Source organism: Thamnophis elegans, chromosome Z (assembly GCF_009769535.1).
Source record: "Thamnophis elegans isolate rThaEle1 chromosome Z, rThaEle1.pri, whole genome shotgun sequence".
In the NCBI taxonomy this organism is placed as follows: Eukaryota; Metazoa; Chordata; class Lepidosauria; order Squamata; family Colubridae; genus Thamnophis; species Thamnophis elegans.
In genome coordinates, this window is record NC_045558.1 from 46,549,191 (window position 1) to 46,574,338 (window position 25,148).

Consider the following 25,148-nt stretch of genomic DNA (forward strand, 5'->3'; position numbering starts at 1 on the left):
TACACAGTGACATTCTATTCTTCCTATTCAGATAATTCTCAAAAGAATCCACAAAAATCTTTTAAGATGAATGGAAATGTTTGCTTTCAAAACAAAAATTGGTTTCTTTTGTAAGAAGTACAGTGCTAAAAGAGAAAAAAGAATGCTAGGCCAATCAATGGCTGAGAGATTTTATAATTGCAAATATTATTTGTAAATAGTGAACAAAGAAGGTGTTTACTGTCATGACTCTTCAAAATTGCAGTGTTGTTTTGTTCACCTGTATTTTTAACAACAAAGTTCATTTTTTTTTGAATTTCTAAGTCATTTATCAGTAGACATTTGTTCTATATTGCCTACATATGTACACTTGAAACAACTTTGGCTGTTCAGATATTGGGGGGCTTGAAATTCAGTCAGCCATAATTATATGACTACTGATCATAATCAATGAAATTATAGTCCATTTGGAAGATTTAATATTCTGCATGAATGTTAATTTCATTTTCTAAATTCCAACCCAAAATGGAACCTGTTATGAATGAAAAGTGATGTCCTTATATGTGGGAGGAGAGGCAAGACGTTAAGAGATATTTAGCAGTTTAGAAAGACAAAAAATAAATGAGGGGGAAGATCACTTATGACTGACCATTCAGCGGGCATTTGATAGAAGCCACAATGATATCATATTATGATATTATCACACAAATAATGTGATTACTTAAGTTGTGCCAGTCATTTGCTATCTTGATGCAAAGGACACAAATTACACAATTCATTTCATTTGTATCTTCACAGAAGATGAAATAGGATTGATAGCAACCTTGAGATCACCTAGTCCAACCCAGGGTTGGGATTCAGCCGGTTTGGACTGGTTCAGACGGACTGGTTGTTATGATTTTGCGCAGTTTGGAGAACAGTTAAAATCGGCCACTGGCTAGCCCTGCCCAACCTAACCTGCTCTAGGTTCCACCACAAAACCGCGATGCCCTTATCTGCGCTGACATAAGTGCGGAGGCAAATCCGCGGCATCTGAAGCGCTAAGAAAAAACGACCCTACCGCCGTGACAACAGCACAGTGACAGAAGGGCGTTCTACATGCTTCGTTCTTTGCCTCCAAAGGTAGCCCTCCTCCTCCAGCTGACAGCGGCAGCGGGCACGGGGCAAAGCGGGCTGCCCAGCAGCAGCAGCCTGCGGGAAGGGTCCAGCTCAGCCGTGGGGGGCAGCAGGAAGCGGAGGAGGACGCAGCAGCGGCGGCGGCTGAGGCTCTCCCGGGCAGGCGAAGCGGGCTTGCCCGGCGGAGGCAGGCTGCCCTCTTCTTCCTCAACAACATCTCCTTGGACGGGCGGCCTCCCCGGAGGAAGAGGCAGGGCGGGCTGAGGCCGCCCATCCAAGGAGATGTTGTTGAGGAAGAAGAGGGCAGCCTGCCTCCGCCGGGCAATCTTTTTTCATTAATTAATTCTATAGAAGAGGTTAGAACTGGCAGGAACCCACCCCTGACCACAACCTACTTCTTAGTAAGCTAGAAAAGTATGTGATAGAGAGCATCACCACCAGATGGATTTATGACAAACCACACTAATCCTTAATGGAACCACATCTAAATGGAAATAAGTAACTAATGCAGTACCTCAAAGTTCTGTTTTAGGCCCAGTATTCTTCAATATCTGCATAAACAATCTAGATGAAGGAATAGAAGGAGAACTCATCAAATTGGCAGATAAAATTAAGGTGGCAAGAATAGCCAATACCTCAGAAGATAAGCCCAAGATCAAGATGGACCTGAACAATGGAGTCTATCTAACAAAATGAAATTTAGTGGAGAGAAAAGTGTGGTTCTATACTTACACAAGAAAAAACAAATCTACCGATACAGATTAGGTGAAACATAGCTCAATAGCAATAACTGTGAGAGGGATCTTGGAATTCTATCTCATATTCACTGATTGTCTACTAGAATATGAGCCAGCAGTGTGGGACAACAGCAAAAAACGGTGCATTATCAGTGGGATAGAATCAAGATTGCATAAAAATATTAGTATCATTATAAAGCCTCAGTAAGACCACACTTGGAAAACTGCATCCAGTTTTGGTCACCACAATCTGAAAAAGATATTTAGACTCTGGAAAGAGTGAAGAGAAGAGCAATAAAGATGACTAGGAGCCTGGAAGCTAAAACATTCCTGGTTGCAGAAATTGGGTATGTTTAATCTAGTGAAAAGGACTAGTGGTGACAGATAGCAGTGTTTTAATATTTGAGAAACTGCCACAAAAAGGAGTCAACCTATTTCCCAACACACCAGATGCAAGACAAGAAACAATGGATAGAAACTAAACAAAGAGAGAAGCAACATAGAAATAAAGAGAAATTTCCTAACAGTGAAAACAATTTAACAGTGGAATAGCTTGCCTTCAGAAGTTATGGGTATTCCATCGCTAGAGGTTTTTAAGATGAAGCTGGACAGCCATTTGTGTGAATTGGTATCAGGTCTCCTGATTGAGCAGGAATTGGACCAAGGTGCTTTCCAACTCTGTTATTTGGTTAAATTATGTTATTCCCACTAGATAGGAGATATGTGTTAATATCCTCATAGTACCCTGAGATGTAAGTTTTCAAAAAGTGTATAATACAGAAGTGAAATGCACAGATAGTCCTTACAATGGTTTGCTCAGCAACTTCTTAAAATTATGCTGGTGCTAAATGAGGGGACTTATGGCCCCTGCCTGAAGTTCTATCCCTTAGAATGGCCATAGCCATATAATCAAAATATGAGTGCTTGGCAGTATAGCCATCCTAATGACTACAGAAATGTTGCAACACTCCCCCCCCCAAATAGCATGAGTTGGGAACCCTTGGCCCATGAAGCTTGTCATGAGATGGAAGGCCTCAGCCATCTAGGCCCAGAAATGTATGGGCCTCTTGCAGTGGTGGGTTGCAGGTGGTACGCCCTGGTACGGGTGTACCGGAGCTTGCCTGGAGCACCGGATACCGTTTCGGTATGATGCTCTGGAGGGCACACCTGCCCGCCTGCGCTCCTTACCTGTCTTTAAACTCTTCAGTGCCGAGCAGCTGGAACATTGTGGAGGTGATGCTGGACAGTAAGACACACGCACACGCTGCGTGAGTGTGAGTGCATGCTGTGTGCATTCATGTGGAGGACGCTGGGCCCTGTTGCAACCTTACCGGTTGCAATGGGTTCCGGAACCCACCACTGACCTCTTGCATCTCCCCCCACCTCTTGAGAAGCCCGGCCTTTCCGTCCCCCCTTCCCTGCCAGTCAGGGCTTTAGCCAGCAAGGACCAGCAGACTCCTGCCACCTTCCTTATCAGGAGGGAGAAACCTGACCTTCTCCCTCCTCCCTCATTGACCTCTCTCTCCCCACACCACACTGGCCTTCTATCTGCTCCACCACTCCAGGGCAAATTTACATTTCCCTTCCTCTGCAACTGCTGAAAGACATGCCCAGGCTGTTGAGGTTCAGCTAGAAAGCTAGCAAATGCAATCTTTCCCAAAGCAATCTTTCTCCAAACTGACCAGAAGATAAAGTCAGCCAGTAAAATATCTGTTGTTAAACCTATGATAGGGAATTATATTATCAGGCATAGTTTTTGGTTTCCAGGCTGGCATGGATGATGTGGAGTATTGTGGACATAGATGCAAGCTCTTTTCAATTAACCTTGCATGCTGCTTGTTTGAAATGTCTTATTAAATTTAGAACAGATGTAAAAATAGGACATAAGACTGTCTGGTTGAATGTGCAGGCCCTTTACAATCACATTTAAGAATGATTAAAATCTCGGCAATAGATTAATAGATTAATGAAAATGGAAATCTTAGAGGCTGATATTGATTTAATATTAGTGATGACACAGAGAGGTTTGGCTTACATAATTTATGTTTGAAATCCGTGTTCTATTTTAATTTACTATATAATTTACATATTTGGATGCATTAAACTATAGTAAAAAATATAGTCCAATTTTTAAAAATTTGTGAAAAGAAAAATAAAAAAGAAAAGAAAACATGATACTTCCTATGGGCTTGGTATGACTTTTTCTGACTGCAACCTCTGTCTCTATTTTATATAGAAAATGTTATATTCACATTTTGGGGGCTACTAATCATGAAAACTACAAGAGAAAACCAAGGAGCAGATTTATTTATATAGAAGATTTTCTTAAGCCATATAAAATAAAATGCTTATTTGAAATCTGACCTTCTGGCAACTTCAGATTGTTTTCAATAAAGTTGTGCCAATGGTTCTACCTAAACTGCTGATCTCACCACCGGGTTCTTTCAATAGTGCCAAAAGTCTAATATTAATTTTAGACAGATTTATCTTTGAAAATGGCAAATCCCCATGGGCAGCAAAAGATAGAAAATAACTGATAATTTAGTCACTTGATGGAATAGAATAACTTAATTGGGGAAGTGACATGTCATGCATTATTATATTGAAGAGAATCATGATGTAGGGGATTTACAGCGCACAGAGAAAATATTTTCAACATTTAGGCTATTTTTCAGTTGAAATTAAGATAAAATAAATGTAGTTAAGAATGATATTACTTGCATACTTTTTCTTAGTGAAGAAAGTTATTTAAGAGTATACTCTAATCTAGAGGTGCTTCAATGAATTTAAAGGCAACAATGCAAACAACACAAAAACCATGAAGGGATATCTGTTTTTAATAAGAAAGAACTGTGGGTGAAAAACTCTAAGCTACACCTTATGTCATCTCACGTCATCTCCCCAGCTCAAAGGCCAGAAATCATTTCAACTGGGTAAAAAGTGCTTGGGAAACGACATATGAAGAGAGGATATGTAAGTAGTACAGAAACTTTATTTACTACTGTTCCAAAGTCTGTCATTCCATTTCATGAAATACAGTTTTCCTCTATTAAAGCAGCTACCATTTTTCTACTAGATCCTTAGATGTAGAATGACTGATTTGTCTGCTTGGGGTTGACAGAGGAACAATACAATTTGGCAGAAAATATTGATCAATATAAGATATGTAATCTCCAAGGAAACATCACTTGATCATATTCGTCACATGAGTTACAGAAAAGGCATTTGATCTTCAATTGATAGCATATTTGACGGAAAGCTCTCTGTTCCTTTGCTAGGCATTTGGTGAATGATCTGCCTGCTCTTCTGCTACATCTCTTAGATTATTTTTGAATTTCTCAAATGTGAATGAATGTGAAATAAATACTTTTTTTTAAAGATTTGGGCAAAAATTAAAACTTCCATCATACAATGTGATTACCTTTAAATCTACCAGATTATGGTTTTTCTAACATTTTTACATTTACTATTAAGTCATTTGAGTTACACAGAATGGGCTTAAATCTGCCTCCCACATTGCTCTGTTAATAATAATAATAAAAACATAATTGGCAATATTTTGGAATGTGAATATTCAAGATACAGCAAACTGTTCCCTATATGATGGCCCATGTACAAAGATATTTCTCAGAAAGATTATGTAGCAAATTATATTATAATTTTGACTTTGTTTTTTTGAGGTACCTCAGCATATGCAGTAAAATCTGAATTGTTTGAAAACTTGAACTTTTTTAACAGTTTGTTTTTCTATGGATCTTAAAAAGTGCAGTGTTCAGTCTACTGTATTTTTAAGTCTATGTCTTTTAATAACATGTCTAACTTATTGAATAAATGCCATAAATATAATTAATTCTCAATTTCAAAAATCAAAGTATAACTTTAAGTACTTCTACATATAATAGAGAAGAGCTGCATTACAAGTTTCAACACTGTAGATGAAGTAGAAAAGAAATAGCTTATCTTGATCTAAATAGCATGTCCTTCCCTACAATTGAGTTCTTGAAGTGAATACATGCTTTTGTAATTATTGTTCTGAAGAAGACTACTTATTTCAGTGTAAAGGGATCATTAATCATGTGGTGATCTTCTGAGACATCAAAGTCCAATTGCTGATTAATTAACTTTACTGGCTCCAAGTCAGCTGGGGTGTCAAGATCAATCAGCATAGCTGCAGTTGAGATCAGTTCACCTGACATGGAATTTCTTCTATGTAGTAGCTGGTTTTTCCACCTCAATTTATTTAACTTAACAATTTTTCTCCATGCTGGCAACAAATTAAATTCAAAGTATCATACTCAGTTGTAATTAGCTAGCTAGGAATATCTTTGGTTTTTGTAAAGAAAAGTAATAAAAATAGTTTTTATTAATTATTTTTTTTCAGCCAGTGCAGCTGAATGAATGCTAGTGACACCTAGAATGAGTCAAAACTCTTACCTGCTGATGAGAAAGATCAGTATAAGATGGTGGAAAGTGTGATTGTTGAGAGGTGACTGGAAAATGGGGAGAATGGGATGCTATGGGAACCAGCGGGCAGAGTGTTACGGGGAAGACATCCCAATGTTTAGGTTTAGTGACAAGTTCCGGCCTTCTGAGCTCATGCTCAGTCCCTAGACTGCATTCCCTTGGAGACCTGAACTTCCAGCTGCTGCTGCTGATTGCTAAGTCAATCAACAACAACAGTTCCCTAATTCAAGACCTTATTGAGCAGGAGCATGCTGACATGGCGTGCATCACCAAGATTTGGCTGTTACCAGATTTTTTTGTGGGGCAGGGGGGGAGTGTGTTTCTCCTCACAGCAGAGTCCAGTCCCCACTCCTTGCTCTTTGCTCTCTACCCATCTGTCCTTATCACATTGATGTATTTTCATTATTTTATTTTTCATTGTTTATTTTACTTGTCTTTGTTTACATTTCTTTTCATTTCTTCATTTTTATTGTTGTAAGCCAGCTAGAATAGCCTCACAATGAGACAGGTAGCAAATAAATTTAATAGATAAACAAACAATAACTTTCCACTAATTTTTTTTAATTAATCAGTCTGATGCTTTTTAAGGCCAGGAGTCTTGTTTTGGCTTCCTTGCTATTTTTCATCACTTACCGGTATGCTGGTAATTTTTCATAGAATCAGAAACTTGGAATGATCTATCTAGGCAATTGAATCCATTATCTTGTTCAGTGTAGGAATACAAATTAAAACATTATCAGCAGATGGCTGTCTAGCCCTTCAAGAACATATCCTAAGAATAGGAGCCCTTATTATTGGTTTTGTCTAACATTCAATTGTACATCTTTCTATAACTTAAATCTTAATTTTGTATCCAACATTCTGATATGATAGAATGCAGGTTTTCACTTTCTATGCAATATTCTTTTGGGCTACTGTTGTAACCCAAACTGTTAACATATCTCTCTTTAATCTTATCAAGGCTAAACATGTCTGATGTTTCAATCTGTCTTTATAAGTTTTACTTTAAGGTGCCTTACTGTGAATATATTCTAATTTTTATAAATCCTTAAAGCACAGTGCCTATTACTACTGCAATATTTGAAGTAGGGCCTAAGCAAAGCAGAATAAAAAGGAGTATGTCTCATGATCTGAAAATCTATGTTTCAGTTGACACTGACTAAAATTGCATTTACATTTTTTTGCAATATCTTTGTATTGCTGCTTCATATTTAGTTCACAGACAACTATTATTCTAAATATTTTTCACAAGTAGTTACCATACAAGATATTATCAATCTCTATCTGTGCATTTGATGTCTGTTTCCTAAAAGGAGATCATTGCACAAATCTTATTTTAATTTTCTTCTATTATTTTTAATTAATTACATTATTTTAATTTTCTATTATTTTCTAACATATGAATTTGGTATTGAATTCTGATTCTTTTTGGAGGGTTATAGTTTTCCCAATCAATTTGTGACATTAGCAAATAGGTTAAGCATCCTCTTCAACTTTTACAAAGGAAGAGTAAAGGGCTAAGGATTGAACCTAATGGCAGTATACTTAATACTTCTCTCTGATTTGATGAAGAATCATTGATGAACATTATTTAAATATGATCATGCCATTTAGAATCATATTGAATCAATCTTATAATTAAATGTCATGGAATATTTTGTCAAATGTTTGGATGAATGTTGTATGTATAACATTCTCATATTGTACTAAGGAAATTATTAGGCAAGATTTATTCTTGACTAATGCAAGTTAACATTGTATTGTTTTTTCATGGTGCTCATAAATTGCTCTATGATTTTTTCAGAGACTGACTGATCTCTAATTCTCCAGATCCTCCTTTTTCCCATATTCTGAATATAGGGACATTTGCTCTTCACCATACCATTAATGCTTCCCCAGTTCCTCGGGATTTCAGAAAAATAATGCATAAAGATTTAATCACACCATCGGATAGGTCTTTTAATAAGATGCATTTAACCTGTCCTTGAATATTTAAAGTCATTCAAAGAAAACACATTTCTCAAATTTTAGTTCTTCCCCTTTATTCTGCTCTTTATAATTTCCTAGTGAAATGCATTCATTAAATGTGGTTGTCAACTAAATCATGTAATTCTATTTTTTCTTTGTGATTTCACTTTGATATCTGTATGCAGATCTAGTATGATTCATATCTTTATCTAAATAAATTATTATCACAATAAATTATTTTTGTTTTAAGCATTCTTCACCTAATTTTCATTCTGGATAATGTTTCCTTGCATTTTAAAAATTTAAAAAATTAAAAAATTTTCAGCTGTTTATTCTGCTTTTAATAATGGGTCATTATTTCAGAGATATTTCCTTACCCAAACAGATAAATAGAATGACTCTTTGTTTCTTCCCCTCCTCCTCCCTCCCTGTTCTTTTCCCCCTCCTTCCATCTTCTTTCCCTTAAGTGGCAGATAGGGGAAGAAGAGAGAGGGTGCAGCATGAGCAGAGAGGAACTGACAGAGTATATGCATGCGGAAGATGTACCAGGGCAATTTTCAATCTTCTCCGCCAAGTTTCTACTGACCTTCTTTCTGAAAATTTCCCAGGTAAGAAACGGTTAGTTCAAATCATCAGACAGGTAAGACACTATTGGAAAGGTTCTCCCCTGACTTTTTTTCCTGCAAGCTCCCCGCAAGCAAATACTTGGCTAGTGGGAAGGCGGAAAGGAACATCTTATCAGTTCCTCCCAGCTTCCCCATTGACCTGTGAGAAACTGTCAGAGAATGCTGAAAATAAGGATTATGTGGTCATAGCAGCACAGCAATGGTGCTGAATAGCAGCAATACCTTTACCAACTTCATTCTGATAAGAGTCATCCTGGTATTCTGTAACTTAGCCCATTTGAGCTATCCTGGCTCAGTAATGGTTGTCAATGGTTCAATTTTGCCCAATTGAAGGTTACAATCAATCAAACAGATAAGAGAGTTTTAGTAGATTTGACTTTCACTCAGTCTCCTATATTCAACTGTTCAAATGTAATTTATATGTAAAAATAAAAATGAAATATATGAAGTTATTCCATGAAAACACAGTAATATTCAATTATTTTGGTATTTGATATTTAATAACCTAAAATACCAAATGGCATAATGGACATCAAGTAACTCATCTATCAGTTCCGCTTAAATAATAAGGGGACAAGTAATATACTTTCTTAGATATAATACCCAACACTCCAAAATAACCTACAAGCACTTATTAAGACTTGGTAAATACTAAAACTAAACACATCAATAATAACAAAATAGCAATGGAGGTAATGAAAATGTACAATGAAACTATATAAATATTACGAAATCATTGTTTTTGGCAAGATTATAGCTATAAAAGTTTTTGCTGTTTTAAGCTTATCTCAAACTCCTTGCATTTTTCTCTCTTCTCAGCATATAAAATAGTGCCTGCATTTACAAACTGCAAATTGTCTCACCTCCAATGGCACCTGGGAGATTTGCAGAATTCTTAAATTAAAAGGAAAAAGAAAACCTTAGTGAAATATTCACTAAGCTCCTGTCAGGCTTGTCAAAGTCAGCATGAACTTGGCTGAAGTTTTCCAGAGTCTTGATAACATAGTTAGGAACTAAATATTATTTATTTACATGTATCCCAGCTTTATTATTTTTATGAATAACTCAAGGTGGTGAGCATATCTTCCCCATAACAACCCTGTGAGGTGTGTTAGGCTGATACAGTGAGACCAAAGTCATCCAGCTGGTTTTCATGGGTAAAGCCATGGTGTCCTGTTTTCTAGCCTGGTGCAGAGGTGGGTTCCTACCAGTTCAAACCAGTTTGACCGAATAGGTAGTACTTGGCCTGCCACACCTCTGAACCAGTTCTCTCAGCAGCGTTGTAGGCAGCGCCATCTTGTTTTGGCTTATGCTCATGTGCAGAAGCATTTTTTTACTACTGCACAGCGTGTCCCTGAGCAAACCAGCAGTAGCAGCAGCCAGAACCTACCTCTGGCCTGGTGCCTTAATTATAATTATAATTCAGGAACAATAGCCCTTACAAACAATTGATAATATCTTAGCCATTTAAGTGATTTAGAAGTTATATCATCTCTTAAATTCAAAGTCCTTGTGCTGTGTATTTTCTCTGAAGCAGAATTCTTACATTTCTTAAATTAAGTTATTAGCAGCTCTTACTTATTTACATTCGCTACATTCTCTGCTCTGAAAATTTCTTGCCACTATCCTAATCCTGAATGTATTCACTGAAATCCATCGTGATTCCATTATAATCCATTTGAGATTGATATACTGTATATACTTTAATAAATAGCAACAATAATTTTTCAAACGCTTAAGTTATTTTGAAAACACTTCCCCTCAAGAGTATTATATTTACACTAGAATAAGAAAAGATAGATATGTCAGGCTCAAAAACTCTAAAAGCTCAGATGTTGAGGAATAATATGTCTGGAGTACAAATCACTTTAAAAAAACCATTTTCTGTTTATAAATTTACTTGTAAGATCCATTGCCATTAAAACTGGCATCCATTCAAACAACAACATACATAGGAGAATTGTCAAATCTGCAAAATGGAGGGCAGTGCACTTTTTTTAAATTGGTTAAAAAAAACCTATACTAAATATCAATATCTAATTTCATTCTTTGAACACTGACCTTATGAAGAGTACTAAATCTTGTGATGCTAAAATAGCTAATATTTGCTTCAGTAGGTAAAAAAAGTTATTTTGCCCAAAAGACAAATAACATACATTTTCATGATTCTGTAAAAGGCTAGAAAAGATAAGAATTCTTCTTGTTTTTATCTAACACATCTAATAAAGTAATTATTTATTTATAAAATCATGTGAGATTATATTTTTTTAATTTCATAGGATAACTGATAGTAATATATATTTGCATAGTTCAGGGATTTATTAAACTGCATTTGCCACATTTATAGGACAAGCTAATCTAAGAGACTGAATAGGTGTAGGACTACTAGCTTAGAATGTCTCTGTTGCATATATTTGTTGCAATTGCATAACAGAGCTAACAGTCTGAAATTTGCAGAATTAGTGGGTTCCTTATCAACAGCACTAAATAATTCAAAAATACCTTGTGAACAAGACCAGTCATTTTCCAGCTGAACAAATTCTGGTATGAAGTATTAATGGGATTCTCTCCACTGGGCCATTATGTTGTGAGAATACTTAACTATATAGTTAAATATACTCATTAGTGATGGATCATAATTCCATTTACTTTTACTAAGCCTCATCTAAGTAGTATCTTATTTCTTCTTCACTTGTTTTGTTTTACCATCAATGAATTTTCTTACAATACAGCATTAAGAATACATTCCAGGAAGAGTAAATCTGGGAGTAAAGGAGGCAAGAAGATGCCAAACCCATTTGTTTCAAGTCATCTCTGTTCCAATTGATACGAGCAATGTTAACAGCAAAAGAATGCATGTATCAAAACCTTTTAGCTTTGCTTGCTACATTATTTGCTAACACCCTTTGCAGATCTTGAAAAGAATGTGCTTTTTATAGGTTCATCATTCAAATCATGATTATTATGAAAAAATGTGTTCATTTTATTATTCATGCTATATAAATTTATATATGAATTTATTTGTTCATGCCATGTGTATGTGCAGTGATATAGGCTTTTCTGAAAATGGATTATGGCATTCCAGAAATGATAGTGGAGTGACTTGCTATGGACTACCTTGCTATATAGTAATAACAATAGCACTTAGACTTATATACTGCTTCATAGTGCTTTACAACCTTCTCTACGCAGTTTACAGAATCAGCATATTGCCTCCAACAATCTGGATCCTCATTTTATCCATCTCGGAAAGATGGAAGGCTGAGTCAACCTTGAGCCTGTTGAGATTTGATCTGTCAAGCTGCTGGCAGACAGTACTGCACTCTAACTGTGAATAATCTAATTAGGTTTAGGTTTAGGTTTTAGGTTTAGGTTTAATTTTATTTGTATGCCGCCCTTTTCCCAGAAGGGACTCAGGGCGGCTCACAACTCAAAAAGGGAGGGGAAATACAAACAGAGTTACAAAAACATAAAAACATACATAGTTAAAAGCACAACAATCATACCATTCGAAGTGGGGCAGCGAGTCTTTAGCCCCAGGCCTGTCGGAACAGCCAGGTTTTAAGGGCTATGCGGAAGGTCTGGAGGGTGGTGAGGGTACGAATCTCCACGAGGAGTTCGTTCCAGAGGGTCAGAGCAGCCACAGAGAAGGCTCTCCTCCGGGTAGTCACCAGTCGACACTGGCCGGCTGATGGAATTCGGAGGAGGCCTAGTCTGTGGGATCTAATTGGTCTAGTGGAGGTAATTGGCAGTAGGCGGTCTCTCAAGTATCCAGGTCCAATACCATGAAGGGCTTTGTAGGTGACAACTAGCACCTTGAAGCGTACCCGGAGATCAACAGGCAGCCAGTGCAGCTCGCGGAGGATAGGTGTTACGTGTGTGAACCAAGGCGCACCCACGATTGCTCGCGCAGCTGCATTCTGGACAAGCTGAAGTCGCCGAATACTCTTCAAGGGCTGCCCCATGTAGAACATGTTGCAGTAATCAAGTCTGGAGGTCACAAGGGCACGAGTGACTGTTGTGAGGGCCTCCCGGTTCAGGTAGGGACGCAACTGGTGCACCAGGCGAACCTGGGCAAATGCCCCCCTGGTCACAGCCGACAAATGGTGTTCAAAAGTCAGCTGTGGGTCCAGGAGGACTCCCAAGTTGCGGACCCTGTCTGAGGGGGCGTACTGTTTGACCCCCCAGTCTGAGAGGTGGAACACTTGGCCAATTAGTAGGAGGGAAGCACAGCAGCCACTCGGTCTTATCTGGATTGAGTACAAGCTTGTTAACCCCCATCCAGTCCCTAACAGCCTCGAGGCCCTGGCACATCACGTCAATCACTTCATTGAGTTGGCACGGGGCGGACAGATACAGCTGTGTATCGTCCGCATACTGGTGGTATTTTATCCTGTGCCGTCGAATGATCTCACGCAGCGGTTTCATGTAGATATTAAAGAGGAGGGGGGACAGGACCGAACCCTGCGGCACCCTGTACGTTAGGGGCCTAGGGGTCGATCTCTGCCCTCTGACCAACACCGACTGCGACCTGTCCGAGAGGTAAGAGGAGAACCACCGTAAAACAGTGCCTCCCACCGCCACCTCCCGCAGTTGTCGCAGAAGGATACCATGGTCGATGGTATCAAAAGCCACAGAGAGGTCAAGGAGTACCAGGATGGAGGCATGACCTCCATCCCTGGCTCTCCAGAGATCATCGGTCAATGCGACCAAAGCGGTTTCCGTGTTGTAGCCAGGCCTGAAACCCGACTGGAAGGGATCTAGATAATTGGTTTCCTCCAAGGACCGCTGGAGCTGAAAGGCCACCACCTTCTCAACAACCTTCCCCACAAAGGGGAGGTTGGAGACTGGACGATAGTTGTTTAGGACGGCCGGATCCAAAGATGGCTTCTTCAGGAGGGGTCTCACCACCGCCGCCTTTAATGCGGGGGGAAAGACCCCCTCCCGAAGGGAGGCGGCAACAACCTCCTGGATCCAGCCCCGTGTCACCTCCCTGCTGTTAACAACCAGCCAGGAGGGGCACGGGTCCAGTACACATGTGGAGGCACTTACAGCTCTCATGGCCTTGTCCACGTCCTCAGGGGTAACAGCTTGAAAATCAATCCAGTGATGTCCTACCAGATTATCCCTTGGTGCCTCAGCTGGTTCTGCAGAGTTGGAGTCCAGGTCCGCCCGAAGCCGAGCAACTTTATCCGCAAGGAATTGGACGTAGTCCTCAGCTCTGCCTTGCAAAGGATCGCTCGTATCCCTCCTATTTAGGAGGGAACGGGTTATCCTGAACAAGGCGGCTGGGCGCGACTCAGCGAAAGCAATCAGAGAGGCAATGTATGTTCTTTTTGTCGTCCTAATTGCCCGGATGTAAACTCTGATTCTGGATGTTAAAAGTGCTCGGTCTGACTCGGACTTACTGGATCTCCATCGGTGCTCTAGGCGTCTCTTTCGGCACTTCATCTCCCGGAGTTCCTCAGTAAACCAAGGAGCCCTCCTGGATCCACTGCCTCGGATCGGCCGTAAAGGCGCAATCTGGTTAAGAGCCTCTGTCGCTGCTGAATTCCAGGCAGCAACCAGAGTCTCTGCCGGACTGCGGGCGAGAGTATCAGGAATAACCCCAACCTATTTTCCAAAGTGCTTGAAGGCAGAACTAGAAGAAATGGATGGAAACTAATTAAGAAGAGAATCAATCTAGAAACTAAGGTAACATTTCTTAACAGAACAATTAATCATTGGAACAACTTGTCTCCAGTAATTATGGGAGCTGCAACACTGGAGGTTTTTAAGAAGAGATTGGATAGCCATTTGTTTGAAATAGTATAGACTTTTCTGCTTGAGCAGCGGGTTGGACTACAAGACCTCCAAGATTGCTCCAATTCTGTTATTTTGTTATTTTCAAAATTCAAAAGAAAATAAATCTCATGAACCAAAAATCAGCCTTTAAAATATAGGGAAGGGCGGAAAAATTAATAGAAGTAAAAGAGAAGTAAAAGAGATCATGTATAACATCATGAGAAGAGCTTTGGAGAATTGGGTCCAGCTACATGGCAGTAGTAAGCCAATCTTGGCTGATTGTTGAAAGTTAAGCAGAACTGGGTTTGGTTGTATTTGGTGGTTTTCCAGTCTATGGAGTTAAAGTTTTGTTTATAGCATCACCAGCCATCACTAGCCAATAAGGAACCACCAGCCATCACGAATCAATAAGGAACTTTATTCTTTTTTTTTTTTGGTAAATTTTTATTTTATTTTTAATTTTCAAAACAAACACTACACAAAGAATCCTCCTTTTTACATACTGTAGAAAGTGTATCAGTTGGTTACAAAAAACTTTTGTGCATCTCCTCCACAGTCATCAATCATAATTCATATTCTCAAGTATTTTAACTCCAATATTTATACATATTACCATCATCATAATACCTCCATTTTCATTTGACTACCAATTGTTTAAACATCCTTCATCATAAAATATATCAAGATTTAAAACATAACCACATACTGGCATTTCATTTGCTATTTCTAAAATCCTCCAATAACACTGAATCCTTATGGCCTATTTTAGCTAAATATCCATAATATCTAGTAACAAAAATTTATAATCCTCCTTACCAAATCACTGTTTACCATTTACACCCAGTTTCCTTATGTTGTACCCATACACATATATTTTCCTTTGTATCATTATCCCTCCTTTATTTGACTGTATCCTGTATCATAACAATTTCCCCCTTTATAATCAAAATTTAACTAAGTTTAACTTAGTTCTTTTTTATTAGCCTTTATATATAACCAAAAAGATTTCTAATCTTCCTTTCATGGGTACCATCCAAATATTCATATCCAATTATTACTTATCATAACAATACATATGCATATATCATTATCATTATCAATTATTTATTTGACTATATCAGTGACATGCGGTGAGGTTTATGGCTGGTGAGGCACTGACACAGGGGTTTCAAATTTTTTTAGACTTGTGGACTTCAACTCCCAGAATTCCACAGCCAGGCATGCTCAGTTCCAATTTAAAGTGCTAGCATTTTTTTCTCCTTTGTGAAAAAGTTTTCCTTCATTCCTTTTCTACTCCCTCCCCCTCCTCCCTCCCTCCCTCCCCCTCTCTTAAACAGACACACACACACAGAGAAGTTGGATCCCTCTCTCACTCACTCACTCTCAAACAAACACAAACACAGAAGGGCCTCATCTATGTCAGGAATTTTCTGGCTTTTAACCCTTGCTTAGTGATTATAAAACACCAGACTAAATGAGGCACGTCGTTCTCCTGCCTCCTCCTGTAGAGGGCACTTTTTAGAGGCTTTTTTAAACAGTTAAGCACTAAGCAGAGTCATCCATGGTGACTCTGGCAGCAACTAGCTCAGCCTTTTTCCTTTTACATTTTTTTTCTTTTCACGATGACAGTGGTGAGGCCCTGCCTCCCCTGACTGCACGTCCATGGACTATATCTATTGTCACTAAATTTCACTAAGTTTAACTAGTTTTAAATTATGCATTCCCATCTATCAACCTGTATCTTTGCAGTAGCAAAACAGTCTCATATATTCTACCTTTTGTGGTATCAGTCCTCTAATCATCTCCTTAATGACTTTTGTACGGACTCTTCTTAGCAACTCATTGCTTATTAAGTCTCTCATGTAATTTTGATGCCCTTCTTCTGTTTCCTTAATCAGCTTATATTTAATTGTCAGTGGTGTAATCAATGATGTTGCTAATAAAATTTCTCTCTTTAAATCCATATATTATTTTGTTTTTTCTTCTTCTGTATCTTGTCATCTGGAGTAGAGTTCCCCTCCATTTAATTCCCGTATCAGTGTTCCACTCTTTCCATTTCCAGACACAAACCAATCACCATAGATATCAACGGATTTAATTTCTTTATAATCATTTTCCTCTTCGGTTTTTAGAACTCTAACCTCTACTTCTTCCACTTGATAAACATCTCCAACTTCTTCATCATATTTTACTGTTAGATGATCTAAGTTTTCTAACTTCTTCTCCATTCTCTCAAATGTATTTGATAATTTCTGAATTTCTAACAATATCTTTTGCAGGCTTAAAATTTATTTCTGCTGTTGAAGTTGTGCCATTATCTCCAGCTGACAAACACTGCTGCTCAAGGAACCTTATCCTTATGTTACTGTAATCTCAGCACACCAATAGTGGGATGATGCTAGAAATTAATAATCACTACGAAAGAAATTATTTTGAAGAGGTGACTCTTGGAAATTCCAGAGATATAGCTTGAAGTTAAAAATATATCATGAAAAAGCAATGAATAAGTCACTTTCTTAAATTTGCCAAAAAAGCTATATGAAAATTTCCATAAACTTACTAGCTGTTGGTACTCAGCTAGGAGACTTTTGGGAGAAAGAAGTTTGATAAAGCTTTCAAGTATATTTTTACTAAATTACAAAGATTTCTTATTTCTTCATATTGGAGTGAAAAAGCCCAGATAGAGCCCTGCAAAATGCTGATTTGAACTGTAGAAATGCTAGGCTCCACAATTATAATTCATAAGGGCAACACACTGTGTTCTTTTTAATACTGCCAACAAGAGGTTTTCTATAAAAATGTGTGTTTCTGTTTTCTGAAAACAAGCCATTGATTTAACAGTATATATATATAAAGTATAGACCTTGAGAAACACTGGCTGCCTTTGTATTCATATTCAAGATGATAATTGATACCAGGTAGGCAGCAGTGAGCTTTCCAAACAATTTGTGGTTCCTCAGAATCTTAGACGTAGCCTCCAGAGACTCTCCCCCAAATTTCTTTTGAACTATATTTTTAATGTGATAAAAGATAAAAGTTATTAAAGAGATTGAAAGTAACTGTCTTTAATTTAATCTAATTTACATGTGAATTTAAATAAAATCTAATTTACATTTTATCCTGGTCCATTTCTTCTTCCCACTTGACCAATTACAGCTCCCAAAGATAATTAGTCATTATTATCCATGTGGATAGAATCAAAACCAGTGGATTAAAACTGCAGACAAGTAGACTCAAATTGTATATTAAGAAAAACTTTTCCATAGCTCAAACTTTCAGCTACAGAAAAGACTGTTGCTGCATGAAATGGTGATGGACATCCTTTGATGGACATCTTCAAGTAAACACAGGGAGGTTGATTTGTCAGAGATAGCTCTTACATTGAATGGATTGATTGAGATTAGCTCCAAGATCCCTTTCAACTTTATAGGCCTATCAAAAACATCCCAAGATCTGGTGCTCAGACATTTATATTAAGAAAAAACTTTGGATTACTCTCAGAAAATGGTCTCAGAAAATGGACAGCAAGAAATCCTGACCTAGTCAGGCACAGCATAGTAAGAACTTGCATAATTCTTTAGTCAAATTCCTGGATTACAATGCATGGGGTTTTTTATCTGAAAGCAGCAGACACTGGTTTTTCACACAGCGTTTGATGTTTCCCATCTTTGAAAAATATGCCTGTAATGTGCTAGGTACAGATCCCTGCAGAGAGTCTATCTTTTAGAGAATTCAATTTGTATTCATTCCTTACAATTATTCTGCTGTAAACTCCTCATGCAAGACATTGTTCCTGATTGCATTCATCTTAGTGGTTCAGTGAGCAGGATGATAGGAAATCACACATCAGTCTCCTCATTCAAGGTACAACTGTCTGTTTGTCACATAATCAAGATTCAGGCTCTGGCTTCTTTGCTTAAAAACAGAGTATTAAAATATTTTTAGTTTGAAGATGGTGAGATTTCCTGGTTAGATTTTGGAGGCAGTAGTGGTGAAGGAGGATTGCTAATTATATCCTTGAAAATAGCAATGACATGCTGCTTAATTATTGGATTGATATGCATCATGCTGAACTAACTACTGCAGTTTCTAAAAGTATTTTCCCACTTTAGGTTACATGATGATGATGATGATGATGATGATGATGATGATGATGATGATGATACAACATTATTTTTAAAGAATAAGATCTTATTTCTTGTTTTTTCTATATTGGAAGGAACAAAAAAAATCAAAATAAAATTAGTTTTAAAAAAGCATATGCTTGTAAGGCAGGTGTGTCAAACTCATATCGTCACGTGACGTATCATGCTAAATGGCATGGGCTAATCCAGTGCATGTTGCATATGGCCCATGGGCTATGTGTGAGGGGTCCAAGGAACATCCCTAATGAAGAAGATTCTGAGGCTAGAAGTTCCTCAAAGTTCAAAGTTGCACTTTATTAGAGATGGCACATCTGGGAAAACCTGAATCTGAAAGCTTCTGGGTTTTCCCCACCCAAAAGAAAGTCAAAGTCTTTCCCCTGCACCATATGTCCGTCACATGGTCTGATCAATCCACTGTCCCAACTTGAGATACCTCCTAGTCACGCCATTCCAGGTGCAGGCTGACTGTCCTTGACTCCCAGAGAAAAGAATATTGTTATGGCTATGTATCTCTACCACTCCATGCAATCCCCCTTCCCAGTTTCCCACAGCACTAAGTATGGCAGCCCTGAAGATCCAAAGAAAAAGATGGCCTCAAAGGCTGATGCCGTGAGTTTGACACAGCTGTTGTAAGGCATTTGTTTTTTGATTGTCAAAAGATTTGATAATCATAATTGCATTTATAATGGTGCTTGATTCATGTAAACTTTGTGAACAGAGCTTTGCATTTCAGCAAAGCAGTTTGTATTTCTTGATAAAAATTGTGATGTTGGATTCCTCCATTTTTAACCATGCCAACAACTTTCCATCTTCATCCTCAGACCCTTTTTTAAATTTAACTTTTTCTTTTCTTTTTCTTTTCAATAGTTCCTCCTATTGAAAATTACCAATATATTGTGAAATGGTCTTCTGTCTGTGAATTCCGCAGGATTCAGTGATAACGTGCTAAATATCTTTTAATAAACTTTTATCTTTTTTTCTTTTAAAATTATTTTATATTAGCTTTTATCACCCATTACTTCCTTCTATCATCTCCCATTTTTGTGGATTTTTGGGTTATGTTATTCAAAAGTATTTTTTATAATTCTTGTAAACTGCTTTTGGATTGTTTATAATGTGAAGCAGCTTCAGTTATACTGAAACTATATTATGAAGAAACAAACATTTTTTTGTCTCTTGCAATTAAGTTTATTTTGCAGATCTTACCTTGGACAAAAAATTAAGCCAGATGATGATTTTTTGTAACATATACTCCATCTGGTGATCTTCACTGACAAATAATCTGTGTCAATGGTGCAATTCAAATAATTTAATAACTGATTCACCCAGGGTCAGGGTGGCTGTCATGGGAGATATGGCCCATCCCTCCTCTCATGATGATACTGGGTAAACCAATTGTTAAATTTCCACCATTTGCTAAAAGGCTGTTTCCAAGAGTGTCTGCACATTGGTCTCGTGACTGTTTCACGAGATGAAAGGGATGAGGTTTCTGAGGAATGGGGAGGAGGAGTTACCATAGAGACAAGAGTTGATGGTCCTGACAGCTTGCATGGGAAAGTGAAGAATTGGGGGAAAGTGGAGGGAGTGATTCCCCCCACTCCTGATGGAGCTGCGTGCAAGGGGGTCAGTCTGCGGGCAAAAGTGAGAAGGGCAAGGAATTAAATTGGCAGCATGATTGAAGTTGGGCCCAATGTAGGGGAGACTGTGGGGTTAATTTGGGCAGGCAAATGATTACCCTCCCGCTGTCAAAGTGGCTCCTGGGCACGGGACAAAACAGCTGAATCCCACTATTCTCTGTATATGTAAAGGGACTGATCATCACAGAGAAAATGTATGTATGGTTGGTAAGAGTCCAAAACAACTTGATGGCAGATATCAGTATAAAGGAATTTAGAGATAACCTTATGACATATATAAAAGAGCAGGGAAGAAAAGAATGAATTATTAAGAAAGGAACCAGAGAAGTGATTAACTCAACTGAATCTTGATTTTGCTTACCAAAAGATGGGAAAGAAAGAAATGTGGGCAGGTTCAAGAGTCTGTTTCTACATTTTATCATTATAAAGTTACATTTCCAGAGTGCCTACGTTTTTTTTTTAATCTGGTCTGCGTCAAAGGGCTAACAGTTATATGAATTTATTTTTCCATTTATCTGGGCCCCCAAACCAGAAGCTGGGGAAGGAAACTATGAAGTTATTTATTGAAAGCAAATATGTGCAATTTCTAGGGATGCTTCTGTTTGTGGGCTGTATTTCTACTAGGAACAATATGATCAATACAGCTTCAGAAAATAGGGCCAGTTTTGGTCTGTTATCCAATTAAAAATTCCCAAAGCTGGTAAAATGCTTTACTTACAAAACTGAGGTTAGCCAAGTCAGGAACAGGTATATAATAGTTCTTTAAATAGCTTGTTTTTCTTCCACTTAATAAAAGGTGACTAACCAAGAGAAGGAGTTGAAATGTCCAATAATTGCTGTGATCAAAAGTCATCTATTTTAACATCTCTTTCTATTTAGAGATGGAATGAGAATCTCATTGTCCTATGGGTTGAATATGATTCAGCTTAGTCTTTATATTAAAGCTTAAACTTTATTGCCAGAATAGCCTATATTTTTGCAGAACATATTGCCTGGTTTTAAGACCAAGTTACTACTCTGTTATTATTACTTACTTTATGAAGTAGTTGTCTTTTTCATATGATTAACTTCAGAGACTGGGAGGAATCATCCTGTTTGCTACAAGTAGTCTTAAAATAAATAAAATTATGACTGAACAATTTAAGATATATTTTTCATGATTGCTTGTAATCACTAAATATTATTCTTCATATATTTAATTATTTGTTGCTGATCTATACTTTTGTTGCTTGGACTCTAAGAATTATTACTATTTTTTTTGACTTAATCATGTATAAAGCCTTCGACCTTGGATTATTTAAATCTTTATACATCTTTTGTGATTTAACCCTGATCCTTTGATAATTTTGTACATTGATCAATTAGGTGTTATCATTCCTTACCAAATGGAAGAGAGTGACTGATCTTTGCAGAGGCCTCTATTTACAACGGGGTCAATGTGTGTAAGACTCATAACTCAGTTATAGTGTCCTGGTTATGGAAAGAAATATTAAAAAATCTTGTTTCTTTAGCTGAATCATTAGTATATTTATATGTTATTAGTTGTTGAAACTAATGAAGGTTAAAATTTAAATAATTTTGCTTCCTTAGTATTTGATTTTTTATTTTATTTTACCTATAAGCAACCTGTCATGGATTATGAAAAACTGCGTATAAATTAATAAATAATTAACTGTAGCCAATTCTGTTTGCTCTTCCCAGTATACGCCTATTCCTCTCAATAGCAATACAATATAAGCACTGATTGAAGCAAGAAAGAAATTATGATTTTAGTTTGTTAGCAGATGTATAATTTTAACCACAATTGTTTGGAAACTTAAACAATATCATTTATGATGCTCTGATGAGCAGAAATATGAGATATTGTATATAGATGAGAAATTTAATGAGATGTGTTAATTTAGAGGAGCTGATATTAAGAAACTGAAGAAGAGAAAATTGTTTAAATGTCCTGGAACATTGTTTAATGGGGAGTGGATTTTGCAAATGGTATTGTTTATCTGACAAGAAGGAAGAAAATATATACATAATGACACTGGATAGTAAAACTTTTTAGAATGTGCATAGCATAGTTTCCTCGGCAACTAGCATTCATTCAACCAGCACATTCTTATTAATTTTAGTAGTCATGAAGTGCTGCGCATTTTTAAAAGCTTGTCATAATTTTCATCAGCAGGAATTCTTACATATTTTTGATACTTTTGGCAATTCTAGAAAGGTTTATGACATTCACATTCTAATTCCATACATCAACATTTTTTAATAATATGCAAGCTACAAAAATAAAAGAAAAAATAGAAAGGGCACAGAAATAAATAAAATAGATTAATATAAAAGAAAAAGTAGATATGTTTGTGAACGCTTCCAATTCCTGTGTTTTGATCTTGACCCAAGTATCATTCACGTGCTTATACCAGAGAGTGGGTGGACTTCCTGTGAAGCCATTTAGAGCTTTGATTTCTATCTCTTCTATGTAGATATTGGCCACAATGGGAGACAAAAGTGAACCAAACCCTCAACTGTTTTTGTCTGTAGAAACCTGCTGTCTTGTAGCAGTCATTTCTTCATTACAATTACTCCAGCTCCAATTGCTTCAACTCCAATTGTTGGAATGTATGTGAAGAGGAAAGTCACATCATATAGGAAACACCCAGGTCCAGTTTTAGTTTCCAAACCTTGCAGGTGAAGTTCTGTGAATATTTGATATGATGGATGGTGCTATCAACTAAAGGAGCTGATAAAGTGGTTATCGATTTTGCAATGTTGTAGGTGACAGAGTTGATGCTGCTGACAATTGATCTGAATGGAGTTTCCTCTCTCTGGATTTTGGGCAGTCCATATATGCGTGGTGGGACTTCTCCCAGCTAAAGATGGTAGTATTGTGGCTTATTGATGGCATTGTTTTTTAGTAGTTGTTGCGAGTAATCAATGACCTTTTTCTTGTAATGCCTGTGGGATCTCTCTTCACCGTCTTATACATGGCAGTGCCCTTCAGAAGACAGTTCACTTTGGCCTTGTAGTCATCTGTGTTCAAAATGGTTGTATATCTTTTTTTATCAGGTGGAAGGATGGTGATGTTGGGTTTCTTCCTAAGAATGTCACTGCTCTCCTTTCTTGAATTGTGGAGTTGGAAGGTGGTGAGGGCTGAAAATACCTTCATTCTTATGTTCTGCCTCTGGTTTTACCAGTTTATTGATCCTGATGACTGACTCTGTGGCTGTGAGGAGAGGTATAATTGGTAGCTGTTCTGTGTTATTGCAAAATTCAGTACATTGGTTAAAATATTATTTTCTGTTTGGGTAATTTCTCTGTCAGACAGATTTCTCACCCATTGGTCAGTTTTCTGAGACATGTCGCTGCCCCTCTGGGTTAGTTGTTAGAACCAACCAAACAAAGTAGCAGAAATAATACCCTAATAAAATAATTACCAAGGAGAAAGCCATACCCCCATAGACACTGGCCAGGCCAGGCTACTATGTAAATAGAACAAACGCTACACTTGCTTGCACATGATATTTAGTTTGATAATTAAACACCTGGAAGCAAATAACTAAGCTCAAAGAGTAACAAGGACCCCATATTATGGTGTCTGTAAATAGTGAATTGTTTCTAGTCCATAGCAATTGAATTGTAAACTATTGCAGGTACGAATGTTTTGCTTTCAGTATATATGAAATAGAATTAGATTTTCTATATTGCTTCAGATGATTTTACAGTATTATTCTTCTGTATAACAATCTCTACTAATGTAGCGCTTCTAATAAATCTTAGATTTCAGTTCCCATCAGCCCTGATTATTGTCTTTTAATTTAACAGCTCACCAGGGCAATTAAATTTGTATTATTGCAATTGAAACTCTAGTTTTCTTTCCCTAGGAACAATTATGGGTTAGCAGAATAACTAAACTGACTGACAAAAGCCAAGCCTGTAAAGCCTTCTCAATAACAGCTCCATGTGGATGTAACTTTCTAAAACTGAATTATATTGAATTGAATTGAATTTATTAAATTTCTATGCCGCCCTTTTCCCCGAGGGGACTCAGGGCGGCTCACAACCCAAGTCAAGGGCGGGGGTACAAATAAGGAATAAGAAAGACGAACAAAACAATACCAAAATTTAAAAGCACACAACAACCATACCATTCGAGGGGGGACAAAAGCTCATTAGCCCCAGGCCTGTCGGAACAGCCAGGTTTTAAGGGCTTTGTGGAAAGCCTGGAGGGTGGTGAGGGTTCGAATCTCCGTGGGGAGCTCGTTCCAAAGGGCCAGAGCAGCCACAGAGAAGGCCCTCCTCCGGGTGGTCGCCAGTTGGTATTGGCCAGCGGATGGAATTCAGAGGAGGCCTAATCTATGGGATCTAATCGGTCTATTGGAGGTAATTGGCAGCAGGCGGTCTCTCAAGTACCCAGGTCCAATACCATGAAGGGCTTTATGAGTGACGACTAGCGCCTTGAAGCATATCCGAAGACCAATAGGCAGCCAGTGCAGCTCGAGGAGGATAGGTGTAATGTGGGTGAATCAAGGTACACCCACAATCACTCGCGCGGCTGCATTCTGGACAAGCTGAAGTCTCTGAATGCTCTTCAAGGGCTGCCCTATGTAGAGCACATTGCAGTAGTCCAGTCTAGAGGTCACAAGGACACGAGTGACTGTTGTGAGGGCCTCCCGGTTCAGGTAGGGATGCAACTGGTGC